The 12095-nt window shown below is 39.3% G+C and overlaps 1 non-coding gene across 1 annotated transcript; it reads right to left on the reverse strand.

The window, feature by feature from the left end:
- Positions 1 to 7862: 7862 nt before the first annotated feature.
- LOC148574390 (small nucleolar RNA R71) lies at positions 7863 to 7970 on the reverse strand. Its single transcript, XR_015905502.1, has one exon. It is a non-coding gene; the product is annotated as a small nucleolar RNA R71 (small nucleolar RNA).
- Positions 7971 to 12095: the final 4125 nt, after the last annotated feature.

The following is a 12095-nucleotide window of genomic DNA, read 5'->3' on the forward strand; positions in this document are numbered from 1 at the left end:
ACAACTTGAACCGGGCTCACCCATGAGCTGTCAGATATTGGGAAGATTATCCCTGCATTCTATAACTTCATTACTTCTTTCTGGACAACTTCCTTCATTGTGGGATTTAGCCTTCTCTGAGGTTGAACCACTGGTTTGGAATTGTCCTCCAAGAGGATCTTATGCATACACACTGCAGGGCTGATGCCTTTCAGATCATCAATGGTCCATCCCAAAGCATCTTTGTGAGCTCTGAGTACATCAAGAAGTTCTCCTTCTTCCTTTTTTGTCAGGGATGAATTAATGATCACTGGGAAGCTTTCCGATGTGCCAAGGAATGCATATTTGAGATGGGTGGGTAATGGCTTCAGTTCTTGTTTTCATACTTCTTCCTTCTTGTCTTGTTTTTCATCTTGCTCAATAGAAGTCTCAGCTACTTGTTCCTCTGTTGTCCCTTGATTTCCTTCTTGCCCTTGAGGATTTTCTTCCAGCATTTCTTCCACCAAACTCTCTATCATATCCACTCTCATGTAATTCTCTTGCTCAGGAATGTGTTGCATTGACTTGAAAACGTTTATGACCATTTGTTCATTGTGGACCCTGAAGATCATTTCTCCTTTTTCTACATCAATGATGGCTCTTGCTGTGGCTAGAAATGGCCTTCCCAAAATGATTGAATTGTTTCCTTCCTCTTCAGTATCCAAAATCACAAAATCTGCTGGGAAAATAAACTCCCCAACCTTCACCAACAGATTCTCCACAATTCCATTGGGTGTTTTGATTGATCTGTCAGCCATGACCAACGATATCCTGGTGGGTTTAAGTTCTTCTATGGCAAGCTTTCTCATCATTGAGAGAGGCATTAAGTTGATACTGGCACCAAGGTCACAGAGAGCTTTGTTGAGAACTATTCTGCCAATGGTGCATGAGACTACAAAGCTCCCTGGATCCTTGAGTTTTGGTGGAATGCCCCTCTGAATCACAGCACTGCATTCTTCGGTGAGTAACACGGTTTCCTTCTCAAACCAACTTCTTTTCTTGTTGATAAGCTCCTTCAAAAACTTGGCATACAGAGGAATTTGCTCAAGTGCTTCAGCCAAGGGAATATTGATCTCCAACTTTTTGAAAGTCCCAAGGAACTTATGAAAATGTTGGTTCTTAGTCTCTTTGCTGAATCTCTGGGGATATGGCAGTTGAGGTGTGATGCTTTTTCCTACTTGCTGCTGTCCCTGAATCACTTCTTTTGAATTGTGTGGTTGGTTGTTCTTCTCCTTGAGTTTCTCAGTGCTCTTGTTTGGCATCACAACTTGATCCTTGGCTTCATCTGCCTTTGTTTGCTTTTCATCTTCTATTGGTCTTTTGCTGCTCTCTACTTGCTTCTTTGTAGTGTCATTGTTGCTCATCAATGTTCTCCCACTCCTTAATTGTATTGCCTTGCATTCTTCCTTAGGATTTGGGATTGTGTCACTCAGCAGTGAGCTTGAAGGTCTCTCAACAGAAATCTGTTTGGAGATTTGCCCAATTTGCCTCTCTAGGCTCTTCATGGAGGCTTCATGATTCTTGGTTGTCATTTCTTGGTGTTTCCACATTTTGTCTATCAAGGTTTCCAAGTTGGTGAGTCTTTGAGATTTAGGTGATGCTTGTGGTGGGTTGTGAGATGTGGATGGTGGATGGTAGGCATTTTAGTTGGTAGGTTGGTTATTAGATTGGTAGTGGTTGGGGTTGGGGTAGTTATTTTGAGGTTTTCTGTAGGGGTTTTGGTTATTTCTTGAAGTGTTTTGGTTTGAGTTCCTCTGGCATGGTTGTTGGTTTTGGGTGTGATTATCTCCCCATCTGAGGTTTGGGTGGTTCTTCCAGGATGGATTGTATGTATCACCATACACTTCATTTGGTCCTTGGTTGTGCATATACTGCACTTGCTCTTGTTGTTGTTCTTCTTGGTTCTCCTCATTCTGCCCCCATGTGGAAAACGGTTGGCTTGTGTTAACTGCTGCAACTTGGAGGCTATCAATCTTCTTGGCCATCTGCTCAAATTATTGTTGAATTTGCTGCTGCATCATTTTGTTCTGAGCTAGAATTGAGTCCACTCCTTCCAACTCCATTACTCCCTTCCTCTGTGACGGTTGGCATTGCCTTGGGTGAGCAAAGAAATATTGGTTGTTGGCCACCATATCAATGAGATTTTGGGCTTCCTCTGCTGTTTTCATCAATTGTAAAGAACCTCCTGCTGAATAATCCAAAGCCTCTTGAGATTTTAGTGTCAACTCCATTACTCACTGAACATTCCTGGTGGGCACTTCCTGATTAGCGCTTTGTATGGTTCCCATGCCTCATACAAGGGTTCAACATCCATTTGTGTGAATGTTTGCACTTCAGTCTTCAATCTAATAACCCTTTGAGGTGGGTAAAACTTGGGAAGGAACTTGGTTACTAGATCATCCCAATTGTTGATGCTGCCTCTTGGGAAGGATTCCAACCATTGAGTGGCCTTGTCTCTGAGAGAAAATGGAAATAACAGTAGCTTGTAACTGTCAGGGTGCACACCATTGGTTTTGACAGTGTCACAAATCCTCAAGAAGGTGGATAAGTGTTGGTTAGGGTCTTCAAGTGATCCTCCTCCATAGGAACAATTGTTTTGAACCAAGGTGATGAGTTGTGGCTTTAGTTCAAAGTTATTTGCATTAACATTTGGGGTAAGAATACTACTCCCACAATGTCTAGGATCTGCACTTGTGTAGGAAGCCAAAACTCTTCTCTGTGGTGGATTATTGTTGTTATTGGCTACTCCTTCAGGATTAGATGGATCTCCTTCCATCTCGTGATATTCTTTCTCAGATTCTTCCTCTCCAACAATATTTTTCCCTCTTTTAGCTCTTCTTAGCCTTCTAAGAGTTCTCTGGTCAGTTTCAGATAAAATAGGAGTGGTTCTCCCTGTACCTGACATACAAACAAAACAAAAGAAACACCACCAGTAACACTTCGATCTGTTGCCAGAATGAAGTTTAGTTAGCTTAAGCAAAAATTCAAACAGTTAGTGTGTTAGTCAAAAATTTGAGAAACAGAAAATAAAAATGCTAGATCTAGATCTCCACTTCACTTAATCATTGTCAATCTATTTCAATCCCCGGCAACGGCGCCAAAAACTTGATGTGTATTTTCGGAAAACAAAAAACGAATTCCAAACACACAAAACTAACCGACAAGTGCACCGGGTCGCATCAAGTAATAATAACTCACGGGAGTGAGGTCGATCCCACAGGGATTGAAGGATTGAGCAATTTTAGTTTAGTGGTTGATTTAGTCAAGCGAATCAAGTATTGGTTGGGTGATTTGTGATTGCAGAAACTAAATTGCTTGAAATGTAAAGGGAGAAGGGTAGATTGCAGGAAATTAAAGAGCAAAGAAAGTAAATGAGCTGAATCTTAAAGAACAAGTAATGTAAATTGCAGAAACTTAGATTGCAAGAAATGTAAATTGCAGAATCTTAAAGTGCAAGAAATGTAAATGGCTTGAATTATAAAGGAAATTGGGAAGTGGATTTGCAGAAATTAAACAAGGAAAAGTAAATTGCATTAATCAGACAAGTAGAGGGTGACTTGAATTGAACCGGATCTCTAACGGAATTGTAAATGAACTTGAAAAGCTTTAAACAGAGAATTTAAAATGCAAACTCCAGATCTCAGGACCCAAGAGACTAGATGACTGATGAGCGGATAATTTATACGCTTTTTGACATTGTTTTTAGTATGTTTTTAGTAGGATCTAGTTACTTTTAGGGATGTTTTCATTAGTTTTTATGTTAAATTCACATTTCTGGACTTTACTATGAGTTTGTGTGTTTTTCTGTGATTTCAGGTATTTTCTGACTGAAATTGAGGGACTTGAGCAGAAATCAGATTCAGAGATTGAAGAAGGACTGCTGATGCTGTTGGATTCTGACCTCCCTGCACTCAAAGTGGAATTTCTGGAGCTACAGAACTCGAAATGGCGCGCTTCCAATTGCGTTGGAAAGTAGACATCCAGGGATTTCCAGCAATATATAATAGTCCATACTTTGGCTAAGAATAGACGATGTAAACTGGCGTTCAACGCCAGCTTTCTGCCCAAATCTGGCGTCCAGCGCTAGAAAAGGAGCCAAAACCAGAGTTGAACGCCCAAACTGGCACAAAAACTGGCGTTCAACTCCAAGAAGGACCTCTACACGTGCAACACTCAAGCTCAGCCCAAGCACACACCAAGTGGGCCCCAGAAGTGGATTTATGCATCAATTACTTACTTTTGTAAACCCTAGTAGCTAGTTTATTATAAATAGGACCTTTCACTATTATATTAGATATCTTTTGAACCATCTTTAAGTCTTTTTGATCATATTTGGATGCCTGGTTCTTAGATCAGAGGGGCTGGCCATTCGGCCATGCCTGGACCTTTCACTTATGTATTTTTAACGGTAGAGTTTCTACACTCCATAGATTAAGGTGTGGAGCTCTGCTGTTCCTCAAGGATTAATGCAAAGTACTACTGTTTTCTATTCAATTCATCTTATTTCGCTTCTAAGATATTCATTCGTACTTCAATCTGAATGTGATGAACGTGACAATCATCATCATTCCCTATGAACGCGTGCCTGACAACCACTCCCGTTCTACCTTCGACTGAATGAAGTATCTCTTAGATCTCTTAATCAGAATCTTTGTGGCGTAAGCTAGAATGATGGCGGCATTCAAGAGAATCCGGAAAGTCTAAACCTTGTCTGTGGTATTCCGAGTAGGATTCAATGAATGAATGACTGTGACGAGCTCCAAATTCGCGATTGCAGGGTGTTAGTGACAGACGCAAAAGGATAGTAAATCCTATTCCAGCATGATCGAGAACCGACAGATGAATAGCCGTGCCGTGACAGGGTGCGTTGATCATTTTCACTGAGAGGATAAGATGAAGCCATTGACAAAGGTGATGCCTCCAGACGATTAGCCGTGCCGTGACAGGGCATTGGATCATTTTCCCGAGAGATGACCGAAAGTAGCCGTTGACAATGGTGATGTATCACATAAAGCCAGCCATGGAAAGGAGTAAGACTGAATGGATGAAGATAGCAGGAAAGCAGAGGTTCAGAGGAACGAAAGCATCTCCATTCGCTTATCTGAAATTCTCACCAATGAATTATATAAGTATTTCTATTCCTATTCTATTGATTATTATTCGAAAACACCATTATCAATTTATATCTGCCTAACTGAGATTTGCAAGGTGACCATAGCTTGCTTCATACCAACAATCTCCGTGGGATTCGACCCTTACTCACGTAAGGTATTACTTGGACGACCCAGTGCACTTGCTGGTTAGTTACACGGAGATGTGAACCATGGTCTTGGCATCATGTTTTTGGCGCCATTACCAGGGAAAGAAAGAGCAATGAATTTTACATAATTAAAGTGTAATCACGATTCCGCGTACCAAGTTTTTGGCGCCGTTGCCGGGGATTGTTCGAGTATGGACAACTGACGGTTCATCTTGTTGCTCAGATTAGGTAATTTTCTTTTTATTTTATTTTCAAAAATTTTTTTCAAAAATATTTCTAAAATTTTCTCATCTGTTTTCGAAAATAATATAAAAATGTTTTCAAAAATTTTATTCAAAATTTTTAAGAATGAATTCTAGTGTTTCATGAAGCATGTTGAAGCCTGGCTGGCTGTAAAGCCATGTCTAATTCTTTTGGGAATGAGTATGTCAGGCGTGTCATGTCTGAATTACATGCTGAAGCTTGGCTGGCCATTGGCCATGTCTAGTGTTTTGGACCGGAGCTTTCGTTGAAAGCTTGGCTGGCTAGTGAGCCATGTCTAATTCCTCGACTGAAGCTTTAGACTAAGAATGCAAGATTCCTGGAATTCATATTAAAAATTTTGGAATCCTTATTTTTCTTTTACAAATAATTTTCGAAAAAAAAAATAAAAAAATTAGAAAATCATAAAAATCAAAAATATTTTTCTGTTTCATGTTTGAGTCTTGAGTCATGTTATAAGTTTGGTGTCAATTGCATGTGCATCTTGTATTTTTCGAAAATTTCATGCATTCATAGTGTTCTTCATGATCTTCAAGTTGTTCTTGGTAAGTCTTCTTGTTTGATCTTGATGATTTTTTGTTTTGTGTCTTTTCATGTTTATCATATGCATTTTTGAATTCTTAGTGCGTAAGCATTAAAGAATTCTAAGTTTGGTGTCTTGCATGTTTTCTTTGCATTAAAATTTTTCAAAATTGTGTCTATGATGTTCATCTTGACATTCATAGTGTTCTTGGTGTTCATCTTGACATTCATAGCATTCTTGCATGCATTCATTGTTTTGATCTAAAAATTTCATGCATTGCATAATTTTCATGTTTTTCATAAAAATTTCAAAAATAAAAAAAAAATATCTTTCCCTTTTTCTCTCATCAAATTCGAAAATTGAGTTGACTTTTTCAAAAATTTTTAAAATCAAATTGTTTCTTATGAGTCAAATCAAATTTTCAGTTTGAAAATCTTATCTTTTTCAAAATCTTTTTCAAAAAAAAAAATCAAATCTTTTTCAAAATTCTTAGTTATTTTCGAAAATTCCAAAAATATTTTTCAAAAATCTTTTTCTTATTTTTATATCAAATTTTCGAAAATAACACAATCAATTAATGTTTTGATTCAAAAATTTCAAGTTTGTTACTTGCTTGTTAAGAAAGATTCAAACTTTAAGTTCTAGAATCATATCTTGTGATTTCTTGTGAATCAAGTCATTAATTGTGATTTTTAAAAATCAAATCTTTTTCAAAAATAATTTCAATCATATCTTTTCAAAAAAATATCTTCTTATCTCTTTCAAAAATTTTATTTCAAAATATCTTCTCTAACTTCCTAACTTCTTATCTTTTCAAAATTGATTTTCAAATTTGTTTCAACTAACAAACTAACTTTTTGTTTGTTTCTTAACTTTTCCAAAACTACCTAACTAACTCTCTCTCTCTCATTTTCAAAAATATCTTCCCCCTTTTTCAAAATTTCTTTTTAATTTATTAATTATTTTAATTTTTAATTCTTAAATCTTAATTTTCAAAAATTACTAACATTTTTCAAAAACTATTTTCAAAAATCACTAACTCTTTTTCAAAAATTATTTTCGAAAATTCCTTCTCTCTCATTTTATTCTATTTATTCATCTACTAACATCTCATCTCACATCTCAACCCTCCTCACAGTTGTGTTTCTTCCATTATATTACATTCTTTGTCTCCCCCTCTTCTTCTACTCACACAGGGATCCCTATACTGTGGTATAAAGGATCTCCATTATTATTATTATTTCTCTGTAACTTCTTCTTTGTCATATGAGCAGGAGCAAGGATAAGAACATTCTTGTGGAAGCAGATCCAGAACCTGAAAGGACTCTGAAGAGAAAATTAAGAGAAGCTAAATTACAACAATCCAGAGATAACCTTTCAGAAATTTTCGAACAGGAACATGAGATGGTAGCCGAAAATAATAATAATGTAAGGAAGATGCTTGGTGACTTTACTGCACCTAATTTCAATTTACATGGAAGAAGCATCTCCATTCCTGTCATTGGAGCAAACAACTTTGAGCTGAAACCTCAATTAGTTTCTCTAACGCAGCAGAACTGCAAGTTTCATGGACTTCCATCTGAAGATCCTTTTCAGTTCTTAACTGAATTCTTGCAGATATGTGATACTGTTAAGACTAATGGAGTAGATCCTGAAGTCTACAGGCTCATGCTTTTCCCATTTGCTGTAAGAGACAGAGCTAGAATATGGTTGGACTCTCAACCTAAAGACAGCCTGAACTCTTGGGATAAGCTGGTCACGGCTTTCTTAGCCAAGTACTTTCCTCCTCAAAAGCTGAGCAAGCTTAGAGTTGATGTTCAAACCTTCAGACAGAAAGAAGGTGAATCCCTCTATGAAGCTTGGGAAAGATACAAACAGTTGACCAAAAAGTGTCCTTCTGACATGCTTTCAGAATGGACCATCCTGAATATATTCTATGATGGTTTATCTGAGCTATCAAAGATGTCACTGGACACTTCTGCAGGTGGATCCATTCACCTAAAGAAAACGCCTGCAGAAGCTCAAGAACTCATTGACATGGTTGCTAATAACCAGTTCATGTACACTTCTGAAAGGAATCCTGTGAGCAATGGGACGCCTATGAAGAAGGGAGTTCTTGAAGTTGATACTCTGAATGCCATATTGGCTCAGAATAAAATATTGACTCAGTAAGTCAATATGATCTCTCAGAGTCTGCATGGAATGCAAGCTGCATCCAACAGTACTCAAGAGGCTTCTTATGCAGAAGAAGCTTATGATCCTGAAAACCCTGCAATAGCAGAGGTGAATTACTTAGGTGAACCTTATGGAAACACCTATAACTCATCATGGAGAAATCATCCAAATTTCTCATGGAAGGATCAAAAGCCTCAACAAGGCTTTAATAATGGTGGAAGAAACAGGTTTAATAATAATAAACCTTTCCCATCATCCACTCAGCAACAGATAGAGAACTCTGAACAAAATACTTCTAATTTGGCAAACTTAGTCTCTGATCTGTCTAAGGCCACTGTAAGTTTCATGAATGAAACAAGGTCTTCCATTAGAAATCTGGAAGCACAAGTGGGCCAGCTGAGTAAAAGGATCACTGAAATCCCTCCTAGTACTCTCCCAACCAATACAGAAGAGAATCCAAAAGGAGAGTGCAAGGCCATTGACATAAGCACCATGGCCGAACCTGTGAGGAGAGGAGAGGACGTGAATCCCAAGGAGGAAGACCTCCTGGGATGCCCAGTGGTCAATAAGGAGCTTCCCTCTGAGGAACCAAAGGACTCTGAGGCTCATCTAGAGACCATAGAGATTCCATTAAACCTCCTTATGCCCTTCATGAGCTCTGATGAGTATTCCTCTTCTGAAGAAAATGAGGATGTTACTGAAGAGCAAACTGTCAAGTTTCTTGGTGCAATCATGAAGCTGAATGCCAAATTATTTGGCATTGATACTTGGGAAGTTGAACCTCCCTTGTTCATCAATGAACTAAGTGATCTGGATCAACTGACATTGCCTCAGAAGAGACAGGATCCTGGAAAGTTCATAATACCCTGTACCATAGGAACCATGATCTTTAAGGCTCTGTGTGACCTTGGTTCAGGAATAAACCTCATGCCCCTCTCTGTAATAGAGAAACTGGGAATCTATGGGGTGCAAGCTGCTAAAATCTCATTAGAGATGGCAGACAGTTCAAGAAAACAGGCTTATGGACAAGTAGAGGACGTGTTAGTAAAGGTTGAAGGCCTTTACATCCCTGCCGATTTCATAGTCCTGGATACTGAAAAGGAAGAGGATGAATCCATCATCCTAGGAAGACCTTTCCTGGCCACAGCAAGAGCTGTGATTGATGTTGACAGAGGTGAAATAGTCCTTCAATGGAATGAGGACTCCCTTGTGTTTAAAACTCAAGGATCTCCCTCTGCAACCATGGAGAGGAAGCAGAAAAAGCTTCTCTCAAAGCAAGTCAACCAGAGCCCCCACAGTCAAACTCTAAGTTTGGTGTTGGGAGGCCACAACCAAACTCTAAGTTTGGTGTTGAACTCCCATATCCAAACTCTAAGTTTGGTGTTGGGGAGTCTCAACAAAGCTCTGCACATCTGTGAGGCTCCATGAGAGCCCACTGTCAAGCTATTGACATTAAAGAAGCGCTTGTTGGGAGGCAACCCAATTTTTATTTATCTAACTATATTTTTCTTAGTTATATGTCTTTGTAGGTTCATGATCATGTGGAGTCACAAAATAAATATAAAAATTGAAAACAGAATCAAAAACAGCAGAAGAAAAATCACACCCTGGAGGAGCATCTCTCTGGCGTTCAGCGCCAGAACAGAGCATGGTTCTGGCGCTGAACGCCCAAAATGGGCAGCTTCTGGGCGCTGAACGCCAGAACAGGCATGGTTCTGGCGTTCAACGCCAGAAATGGCACACAAATGGGCGCTGAACGCCCAGAGTTGTGTGCAAAGGCATTTTTACATGCCTAATGGGTGCAGGAATGTAAATCCTTGAACACCTCAGGATCTGTGGACCCCACAGGATCCACTCAGGATCTGTGGACCCCACAGGATCCCCACCTACCTCCACTCACATCCATCCACTCTTCCCCATAAACCTACCTCATAAACCCCACCTACCTTCAAAATTCAAAACCAATTTCCCACCCAAACCCACCCATATGGCCGAAACCTTTCCCCCCTCCCTTCCCTATATAAAGCCCTCCATTCTTCATCAAATTCACACAACACACCCCTCTACACCCTTCTTGGCCGAAACACTTCCCACTCTCCCTCTCCTCCATTTCTTCATCTTCTTCATCTATTCTTTCTTTTATTGCTCGAGGGCGAGCAAAATTCTAAGTTTGGTGTGGTAAAAGCATAAGCTTTTTCTTTTTCCATTACCATTGATGGCACCTAAGATCGGAGAATCCTCTAGAAAGGGGAAAGGGAAGACAAAAGCTTCCACATCCGAGTCATGGGAGATGGAAAGGTTCATCTCCAAAGCCCATCAAGACCACTTCTATGATGTTGTGGCCAAGAAGAAGGTGATCCCTGAGGTCCCTTTCAAACTCAAAAGAAATGAGTATCCGGAGATCCGACATGAAATTCAAAGAAGAGGTTGGGAAGTTCTAACAAATCCCATCCAACAAGTCGGCATCCTAATGGTTCAAGAGTTCTATGCTAATGCATGGATCACCAAGAACCATGATCAAAGTAAGAACCCGGATCCAAAGAACTATGTTACAATGGTTTGGGGGAAATACTTAGATTTTAGTCCGGAGAATGTGAGGTTGGCATTTAACTTGCCCATGATGCAAGAAGATGAACGCCCCTACACTAGAAGGGTCAACTTTAATCATAGGTTGGACCAAGTCCTTATGGACATATGCGTGGAAGGAGCTCAATGGAAGATTGCCTCCAAAGGCAAGCTGGTTCAACTAAGAAGATTTGACCTCAAGCCTGTAGCTAGGGGATGGTTGGAGTTCATTCAATGCTCAATCATTCCCACTAGCAACCGGTCTGAAGTTACTATAGACCGGGCCATCATGATCCATAGCATCATGATTGGAGAAGAGGTGGAAGTTCATGAGATTATACCTCAAGAACTCTACAAGGTGGCTGACAAGTCCTCCACTATGGTAAGATTAGCCTTTCCTCACCTCATCTGCCACCTATGCAATTCGGCTGGGATTGACATAGAGGGAGATATCCTCATTAAAGAGGACAAGCCCATCACTAAGAAAAAGATGGAGCAAGCAAGAGAGCCCATTCATGGAGCTCAAGAGGCGTATGAAGCTCATCACCATGAGATCCCGGAAATGCCTCAAATGCACTTTCCTCCACAAAACTATTGGGAGCAAATCAACACCTCCCTAGGAGAATTGAGTTCCAATATGGGATAACTAAGGGTGGAACATCAAGAGCACTCCATCATGCTTCATGAAATAAGAGAAGATCAAAAAGCAATGAGGGAGGAGCAACAAAGACAAGGAAGAGACATAGAAGAGCTCAAGGACATCATTGGTTCCTCAAGAAGGAAACGCCACCATCACTAAGGTGGATTCATTCCTTGTTCTTATTTCTTCTGTTTTTCGTTTTCTATGTTATGTGCTTATCTATGTTTGTGTCTTCATTACATGATCATTAGTAGTTAGTAACTCTGTCTTAAAGTTATGAATGTCCTATGAATCCATCACCTCTCTTAAATGAAAAATGTTTTAATTCAAAAGAACAAGAAGTACATGAGTTTCGAATTTATCCTTGAACTTAGTTTAATTATATTGATGTGGTGATAATGCTTCTTGTTTTCTGAATGTATGCTTGAACAGTGCATATGTCTTTTGAAGTTGTTGTTTAAGAATGTTAAATATGTTGGCTCTTGAAAGAATGATGACTAGGAGACATGTTATTTGATAATCTGAAAAATCACAAAAATGATTCTTGAAGCAAGAAAAAGCAGCAAAGAACAAAGCTTGCAGAAAAAAAAAATAGGCGAGAAAATAATAGAAAGAAAAGCAAGCAGAAAAAGCCAAAAGCTCTTAAAACCAAG

Source organism: Arachis ipaensis, chromosome B2 (assembly GCF_059453495.1).
Source record: "Arachis ipaensis isolate K30076 ecotype BB chromosome B2, ASM5945349v1, whole genome shotgun sequence".
Lineage (NCBI taxonomy): Eukaryota > Viridiplantae > Streptophyta > Magnoliopsida > Fabales > Fabaceae > Arachis > Arachis ipaensis.